Source organism: Mauremys mutica, unplaced genomic scaffold, assembly GCF_020497125.1.
Source record: "Mauremys mutica isolate MM-2020 ecotype Southern unplaced genomic scaffold, ASM2049712v1 Super-Scaffold_100163, whole genome shotgun sequence".
Classification (NCBI taxonomy): Eukaryota; Metazoa; Chordata; order Testudines; family Geoemydidae; genus Mauremys; species Mauremys mutica.
Genome location: NW_025423278.1, coordinates 332,688 through 342,292, shown reverse-complemented (window position 1 = coordinate 342,292; position 9,605 = coordinate 332,688). Strand labels below are relative to the sequence as shown.

The window sequence follows — 9,605 nt, the reverse complement described above, 5'->3', positions numbered from 1 at the left end:
AGGCCGGCTAGACAGGAAAACATCAGACGCTGTTCCCAATGCTACACTCAGTTTTTCAGAAACTTGTCGACTTTATGGCCAGAAGAGACCATAAGAGCATCTAATCTGACCCCCTGCATATCACAGGCCTCCTGTATGATACAAGAGCTACTTTTGGGCAAACACATTCCAGAAAGGCATCTAGTCTTCATTAAATGATATCAAGAGATGGAGAATCCACCACTTTCCCTAGAAGACATTTTTCTCCAGCCCTCAGAACATTTGGTGGCTCCTTGCTATTGAACGAGCTCAACCTGTTTCGCTTATCAAAAGAAGATTGAAAGGTGATTTCACGGAAGTGTTGAAGGGCCTTAATGGAGAGAAAATATTGGGTATGAAAGGGCTCTTTAATCGAGCAGAGAAAGGCATAACAAGACCCAATGGCTGGAAGGTGAAAAGAGACAAATTCATATTACAACTAAGGCACAAATATTCAATAGCGAGGATGATTCACGACAGGAACAAGCTCCCAAGGAATGTGGTGAATTCTAAATCTAATTACTTATGAATATTCTGTGTGTTTGTGTGTGCAGGGGAGGAACATGCTCTATGCCCAGAGGCCTTTATTCCTCCAGCCTGCAAGGACCGAGGGGATGTCAAGGGGTTGCTCCTTCATTCCCCCCCACAGAAAGGCCCTTCTTAGGAAAGGCAAAATCCTGGAGAGAAAGAGTAACACCAAAGAAGACTCCAGAAAGACAGATTTTTATAGTCACAGTGAGAAGTTTTTCACCTGACCAGGGACTTGAACCCTGGCCCCTCAGATTAAAAGTCTGATGCTTTGCCAACTGAGCTAGCCAGGCTCACATACAAAAAGTGCAAGTTGGTGCAGAGGTGAAGCTAGATAAGAAAAAGCAAGACGGCCACAATAGGGGAAACCTGCTGCTCTCTCTCTCTTCCCAGCCCTGGCCTGGCTGGGTATTAGTGCTGGTTAAAAAGACGGGAAAATATCGGCATCTACCAGCCTTTCATAGCTGTACAAGACTCAGGCACAATACAGAAGTGCCCATCTGCAAGTGCCGAATGGTTGGATTGGCTAATGCAGCCTGTAGACGTCCAGGGCACACTGGGATATACAGCCAAGTGTCCATCTCCATCATTCTTTCAAAGGGATAATGATAATGGTAGCAAGGTTCACAACTGACTCAGCAGTTGCATACAAAGGTGCACGTTTGGCAGTTACGTTGGCTCAGGTTGGCCACCCCGGTCTAGATGTAGAAGTTACAACATTTAAACTTGAAAGAGGGGCCAATTTCCCCATCATTTCCCACCTTTACATCCAAACACGATGAAGGTAGCAGATAGAGCCAGAGCAGGTTGTCTATGGGACCAAGTATATGCAGAGTATCCTCGACAGAGGTTTGTTCAACCTGTTCTTAAAAACCTCTGAGGACAGAGACACCACAGACGCCTTTGGGAGCCTATTCCAGAGCTTAACTGCATTCAGAGTCTGACATTGGTGAAGTAGGAGGCTGAGAAAAACAACACTAGCTGTCAGAAAAAAACAGCCCTCCCTGGTGCTTTAAGCAGTAGGTTCTGCTGCTTTAACAGCCATGGTGGCCTGGGTTCAATTCCCCTAAAAACCAGAAGGTTTTTCAATGAAAATCTCCATTCATTTCACATTTGAAATGTAAAGGAAAAGAGGGCTTCTTGTCCTTATCAACAAGGCAAAGAATGACTTTTTTCTCAGTAAATATTTTTAAAAGGCGCTGACTCGACCTGAAGATCTCATTTCATTTGTATTTACAATGGAATGATTCTCTCTAGGATAGACAGAAATTCTTCAGCTAGACTCGGATTCCACGGGAATACGAGAAGCGATTGTGTTTAACACCTGCCTTTTTTTGGACAACAGTGATGTCCAAGTTTTCGATGGACATTTCCCTTTCAGCACCTCAGCCCCCTCCAACAATACAAGAAACTGAAATGCACAGAAAGTTTCTCACCATAGGATTCACTGACCAGGCCGGGGGAAAAGTTTTGCCATTTGAAGATGTTTGAATTCCGTCCAACTTCTCTCATACAAATGCTAAATAGTTGGTGGTGTAATGTTACAGGAGAGGTTGAAATTAGGCTATTTCGTCAGATAGAAGACAGTGATTGTGTCAGGAGTGGGATGTGAATGGAGCCTAGAGCAAGAAATGACAGGGTTAGAGGGCTTATTCCTTCACCCTCTCACTTCCCTGGTCCTTCTCGCATGAACAGAGAGCAACAATACCTGAAGTCCAAAGGCGCAAACAATTCGATGTTTATTGGGGTGAACGTCCAGCAAGCAATGATTCCAGTTTCCTTCCTTAGTGTTCCCTTCTCAGCTCTGACACCACAGAGCCTTGTCTGTGTCCCTGTTTCTGTTCCCATCCCCTGTTCCCATTTCCCCCTGTAGCAAAACGTGATCCCAATTCCCCCATCCCCAGTCCCTGGTCCCATTTCCCCCCCCCCCCCCCGCCTTCCTGATTGACTGCAGACTATATAGTAAAACCTGAGTTCTGCTTAGCTATTCCTTAACCAATCATTTTACTGAAATGTAACTAACCAATCCTAATATACTGTAACATGGTTATTTAACCAATTATATTCCACCACCTTCATTGGTTTACACCCAACAAAATGAATTATACAGCAGACAGAAACAATCACAGAACCAGACAGAGACCATGCAAATAAACATACAAAACAATACAGAAGGGAGGATTTCACAGTTACATCTATACAGAAATAAGGGTTTTCCAGCTGTGTCTATTGATAAGTGAGTTCTTGCCAGACAGGATGCTACCAAACTAAGTTTCCCTTTCTCTGGAGGTGATAGGAATATCAGGACAGGATTGTGTTCCTAACAGCCCAATCGCACCTTATTTCAGTGTGACTAGTTGGGAATGTGAGGTTGTGACCATACACTTCCCACCTTATGGCTGCCTTTGCTGCTTAGCCAAAGAACCAGGCCTCAGACTGTCACAGAAAGAGAAGGCAATTACACAGACAGTGATTTTTTATTCTTTCTTTTATACCTTTATAACTAGCTAAGTGATAAAAATACACCTAAATTCTTAAAGTACAGGCCTTTGCAGACAGGCCTGAATCTCTGTATCCTAACAGTCCTCGAGGTCAGGCAGCCTCTGGGTAAGGGGGTGGGGACTCAGATCCTTCCACTGGCCAATTCCACCACGGTCGTGTATAAACCAGGGAAGTTCCCCACAAGAGCCAGACCAGATGCCCCCTGTACACTTGTACTCTGTCCTCATTGCTTCTCTGTCTCTCTTCCCCTCATCTCTGCTGCTCCCCCTCTGGGCTTTCTCAGCACCTGGCCCCACAGCACTTCCTGCCGCCAGCCAGAGACTGCCTGTCCTAGGCCTGCTCCTGTGGATGTGGCCTCTCTCCTGATTGCTAAGGAAAGGAACCTTTCCAGGAAACGGCCACAGCTTCTGGGAATCCCTGTGTGGCTGTGAACAGAATTTGGCTCCTGGTGTTGGAAAATCATAGTGCTAATGAAGCCTTTTTGTATTAGGCCTGAGTGAACCAAAGTTATGCTATGCTTGCCCAAACCGTGTTGGAAAGCTTACAGAACTTATTAGACTGAAGGCCGTGTATCTACCTAAGTCAGCTATTTTGCTTATCAGTTTTATTTGGCTCCCCAGTAAATGCAGCTGTGTTCCCATGAATGTTTCCAAAGTATATAGCACAAAGGGTCGACGGGTGTATCTTGTTTCCCCTTCAGAAAGACAAATGTATCCTCAACAGCTGTATGTATCTTGTAGCCCCCACAAAATGATATATGTATCCTGCATATCCAATTATTCCCTAACAGATGCATGTACAGGTTCTACAGGTCAACCAAATGACGTAGGCAAACGTAGGCTAAGTTGTTTGTTTCGGGGTATAAAGGTAGGCCCATCTGGCCATGTAAGGTGTCTCTCTCTTTGGCACGAGCCAAGATGAGAGCACCCGCTCAGCTGACCGATCAATAAAGATAATGGTACTCGTCTCTCTGATCCTCCGTGCCTCCTTGGTGTAATTAGGTAAGCTCCAGGGGGAAACGAGCCCTTTTGGCTAACAAATGGCGACTCCAGATGGGACTTCTCTCCCTGTTGGGGGCGCTGACCGGCGGCCGAGGACGGCTCAGGAGAGTGGCCACCTTGAGCTATTGGTTTGCTCGAGCTCCGGGTCGCCGCAATCGGCCGGGACGGCTACGCCCCCTCCATAGAGAACTTCAAACGACACGGAGGCAAGACAGTACCAGAAGAGGGGAGTCCACCTGCCAGACGTGGCCACTCCGGGCGTGGTAAGTGCGTTACCTCCTGGGTTTGAGGATTAACGCCCCCGAAGAGTGCGGGTTGGGACCTTGGGCCCCTAATGGTAAAGGAACCCACAAATAGGAAGGTGTGTGGGTAAAAGCTTTCTGGTTAAGGTACCTAGGTTCAGACACGGCTAATTAATAATTCCATTAACTCCACGAGTCCGTGGGCCGTGCTGAACAATTACTGGGACTTAGAGCAGCCCCAGGGCTGGCTTTTCTTTTTGGTAGGGGTACTTTTGTTTCTTGTTCTATTGGTATGCTGGAAGCCAAAACTGTAACCGGGTCTAGGAGCGTGTGAACCCATCTTCTCTCCCCCCCTCCTTCTTTTCCGTGTGGGTAAGGGACAGTCTAAACATTCCACCTCACCCCCTAAGGGTACCCCAGCATATTATATGTACGTACATTATGGTTCTAAAACCTGCAGGTATTTAGATAATTGGAATCTTTATACGCGTGAAGATCCATCTAAACAATGCCCATTAAAAGGTACCTTTAATCTAGATAGGATCATATATCTCAGAGGAGCTTTTAATCACCAAAGAAAAGCCTCTGACACAGTGTGAGCAATTTGTCTAGAAACGGGTTAATTTAAAACTCAGCTTCGCCCAGAGATAAAAAGAGAAAGTTGTTTTATGCTCAAGGTCAAGCAAACCAAAGGCAGTACAAGTTACAGAACTGAGATTACATTTGCAAAGCTTAACTGTTTGGTGAGATCCAACAGTCTGACTTTGTGACGGATGCCGGTGTTGGTGTGGCTTGGTGACACTGGAGAAGCCACAGGTAGCTGACCTGGACTAGAATCTCTGAAAGAGACACCGCAGGAGATTCCAGGGTGTAAAAGAACAGCCTTCCCAAGAGCGAAAGCATGTTGGAAATTCTGAACAAGCTATATACAGGATAATCTCCCGTCCACCTATTCCCCTTTTCTGAATGTTATATACAGACGTGGCCAGTCTGGATATGTGTAAGTATGGGGCATTTATATCTTTCTTGAGTGATGTGGGAGCATTCCCAACACTCTCCATTGTTGTTTTATCATTTTAATGAAGCTTTAAAATTTGGTTATATGGTGTATTTTCTCTATCCTCCTGCAACGTCCTGCAGTGTCAGTTTGATCACCTGACATGAGGCATAAATTGGTAACAGAAATTTGTCACAGTTTGGTGAGCAATAGAGAATGGGGGAACCCTGTAGAATTTACACCATCTATTTGTTTTACCCTTGTTGTTTTATGTTTGTTTTATTTGGTTCTGTTGGTGTTATATGTTGAGGATTGCATAATTAAAGATGTGCCCATTCTCAGCTGCAGTAAGTCTGAGAACTGGAGACGGGTTTAGCATTCCTCTCTCCACCCTGGTTGACCAGGAAGGGTGGCAGGTGAAAGGATCTACCCCCAGTCGTAGCAGGACTGGGCAATAGAGTAGTTGGAGAAAAGGAAGCCCTGGCTAAGCAAGTACCAGTCCTTCAGGGACTTGTTAAAATGTAACCATTCGTGCTCAGCATATGCCGTAACAGCAGTGTGTTTGCTACAAGAGGCAATTAAATAGTTAACGCCAGTGGGCCATGCATTTTGCCCAGGTGGCAAGCCTCACGAGGGAGGACTCGGGTCGTCTTGTGAATAAAATGTTTTGGGAAAAAACCAGAAGGGTGGGGGCAGAAGCCCATGAAAGAAACGGTTCAGTGCAAAAAAAAAAAAAAAAAAAAAAAAAAAAGGATCGGGCCCAGGCGGGCGGGCAACAGACAGAGAGCTTGGAGAACAGGTTGGAAACTTTTCAGGGTCTCGTGGAAGGAAGAAGTAAGTGAGTATAAGCATGGGGATTTCAAATACTCAGGAGGATATTTGGAATGGCGATTTGAATTGGTAAGTGGCTGTTGAAAGACAAAGCAAGTGATATAAGGAAAGAGCAAGTGATTTGAAGGAGAGTGAAGAGTTAACTCTGTAGTTGCTGGAAGGAGTAGTAGTTGAACTTTGTAAAAATGCTAAAGAGAAAAGTTCTTGGTGTTTTTTTTAAATGTTTGTAAATAAATTCAGGCAAAGAAATTATTAGATTGCAATCATTTGGCTATGAACAATTTTGTTGAATTAGCTAAAGAATGTATACAGTGCTGTGTAAATGAAAATTTATTAGGCTCTAAGGCACTATCAGTGGTGATGTTTTCTTTCAGTGTTTAAAAGCAGGAGTTAAAAGTAAAAAGCAAGCCAGAAAGCATCTGTATTAATGCAAATTATCTAACTGATAAGGTAAAAGCCACTGAAACCTGGGCTGCCTATAAAACATATACAAGAAAATATGGGGTAATTCCCCTGTTTTGCCTAAAATCAACAAGGGTATTTGTATATTTTAAGCAATAATTGACTGCCCAAAAGGGGTAGACCTCTGTTTTTGTCTTTCAGATAATCAAAGAAAACTAATGCCAGCTAAACAGCATACAACATACCATGATTTACTGGCAGAGTAAAAATTATGTTTTGTGTTCTATGTTCTGTCTTGTGGTGTCTGTCTCAAGTGGCCAGAATGTGTTTAATATTTTCATGGGATGGTCTGGTTTGAAATAAAGCAGAAGGCTTGAATTGAAATGCAGATATTTGTTTTGTTCAACTTAAAATACAAAGTGTTTGAATACATCAGAAAAATGTAATATACTAAAGTCTTATGTATTTTCTTAAGTAAAAGAAAAAAAAAACTGCATTGGCCAAATTGCATACTAACAGTCTTTGGAAGCAAGGACATAAAAAGTTAACCCACTCCCCATATTGTACATGGGATCCTTCTGGCTACCTCAGATTTCTAGCCAGAGGGCTGGGGATGGTGGGAAGCTATTGAACTAGAGGTTGTATTAAATAAACTCATCAAAGTGGGTGTGCTTGTCCTGGCTTGTTGTTCCAAAGCTCTGTAATAAGGTTATTTTAGTAGAAGGATACATGTGGCATACATTAAATAATAAGACTAATGTACTGTATAACAGCAATGTGTATGTGTTCATTGTTAACAAAAGGTGTATAAGTAAAAAGTAAAAGTTTCCTTTGTAGGTTAAAAAAAGGAAGCCAAAAAGGGGAAAAGGAAAAAGAACGAGTTAAATGAGAAAAACTAACTAGCAAGCTCAGTCCAAAAAAAAAGAAAAATACACTGACTTCGTTCAAGGACACTTGGCTAACAACCAGAAAAGGGGGGCTGTACAATCTGCAAAGACACTAATGCAATGTGTTAGGTTTCCTTTTTACACAGGTAAAGACGCACTACCCGAAGACCCTAGCAGCCCTGCCACTCCATGGAACCTGGAGACCGGATCAATGTACAGGTCCACCAACAAAAGACTGCTTTGGCTCCACGCGGGAAAGGCCCTTATTGAGTCCTGCTGATTACCAACACCGCTGTGAAGTGCCAAAGACTGACTGCTTGGACCCATGATTCTCACTGCAAAAAGACCCGTCCACATAAGGAGAACTCTCCTATATGATTAGCCTATTCCTTCTTCTAGCTCCACTGTGCCTTCTGGACAGCAGGGAAAAAGGACAAGGTGACGTGCTAGCTAACCTCTCCCTTGTCCGCTGACAGACCTACTGTGCCTTTGAACTTTTCTAGAAGAATCAAAAACCATTACAGGGTGATGTGCTGATAATCTCTCCCCTGTAGAATGCTAAACTACAATTGTTTTGGGAAAGGAGAAGGAACGCTCACTCCACTGACATTGCCAAAGTCCAGGAATTCCTGACTAAAAAGGACATTGAGAACTGACCCTGGTAAAGAAACAAAAATTCTACACTGGCAGGAAGAAACTTGTGGGATCCTGTTTGGAAATGTGGTATTAATTGAATTTTGGGGTTTATTCTACAGGCTGCGCCCTGTGTTTTGGATAAATCCTTTAGTATGTATTGCCCTCCCTAATTGGATTTTAAATGACATTGTCTTTATCCAGTTTTCAGATCACTTTTACATACCCAGATTGCTCACAAGGGGCTGCCATTAGATTAGCACAACAAAGAGCCTGGGTTATTTCCTCTGGAGAAAGGGGAATTGACCAGATCCCTGTGGGCTGGGGCCAATAGTGTTGCAGTCATCTGAATTATTTTTCAAAGCCAAGAATATGCTAAGAAATTGGGCCAACTAGAAAGGGCCACTAGCCTTATTTTTTTAAGCTCAGCTATCTTAAGTACAGGCTGGAGCAGTTGAGTTACATGTCATTTCCACCCTTAGTTCTATAACCCAGAAGTTACTGACAGAGATGGTATTGAATATCACTGAGGCTGGGAAGGCATTGCAGTGGGATCTAGTATGTTTAAAATTTCAGGATTTCCTGAATGACCAGCTGATGGCCATTTGGAGTAATCTTGAGTACCAGACTTGGCCCACTGCCCTTACAGACACATCTGAAGTACCATCTGATCTGTGGTCATGGAAACATATTCGGACACTTTCTAAATGAAAGTGTGTACATTTACAGTGCTCCTTCCAAGCATATGAACCGGTTAGGGTGGGTGTGGCTACCACATACCGAATCCTGCCGGGTCCATGGGGAGGATGCATATGGGACTAAATTATTCACTGAGACATCTGGGAAATTAAACCATTAGGTATACCTACCTGAGTTATAGTCAGTGCCCCAATCCCTTAGTTGTTCAATGAACAAGGTTCCACTCTTTTGTCCATGCATTCATTCCTGGGTTGGGGGTGACTAAGCTTAAAAGAGCAGTTGTAAATATTTCTGCAGAGCTTCATTGCTTTTTGGCCTCAAAGTGTGAGAAAACTCAGCCAAAAGGTTTGGTGAGTATTCTCAAAGGGGGGAGTTGTTGGAAAATCATAGTGCTAATGAAGCCTTTTTGTATTAGGCCTGAGTGAACCAAAGTTATGCTATGCTTGCCCAAACCGTGTTGGAAAGCTTACAGAACTTATTAGACTGAAGGCCGTGTATCTACCTAAGTCAGCTATTTTGCTTATCAGTTTTATTTGGCTCCCCAGTAAATGCAGCTGTGTTCCCATGAATGTTTCCAAAGTATATAGCACAAAGGGTCGACGGGTGTATCTTGTTTCCCCTTCAGAAAGACAAATGTATCCTCAACAGCTGTATGTATCTTGTAGCCCCCACAAAATGATATATGTATCCTGCATATCCAATTATTCCCTAACAGATGCATGTACAGGTTCTACAGGTCAACCAAATGACGTAGGCAAACGTAGGCTAAGTTGTTTGTTTCGGGGTATAAAGGTAGGCCCATCTGGCCATGTAAGGTGTCTCTCTCTTTGGCACGAGCCAAGATGAGAGCACCCGCTCAGCTGAC

At 43.7% G+C, this 9,605-nt stretch overlaps 1 non-coding gene across 1 annotated transcript; it reads right to left on the bottom strand.

Annotated features, from left to right (window-relative positions):
* Positions 1-766: 766 nt before the first annotated feature.
* Positions 767-839, bottom strand: TRNAK-UUU. Its single transcript has one exon. It is a non-coding gene; the product is annotated as a tRNA-Lys (tRNA).
* Between the last annotated feature and the right edge of the window lie 8,766 nt (positions 840-9,605).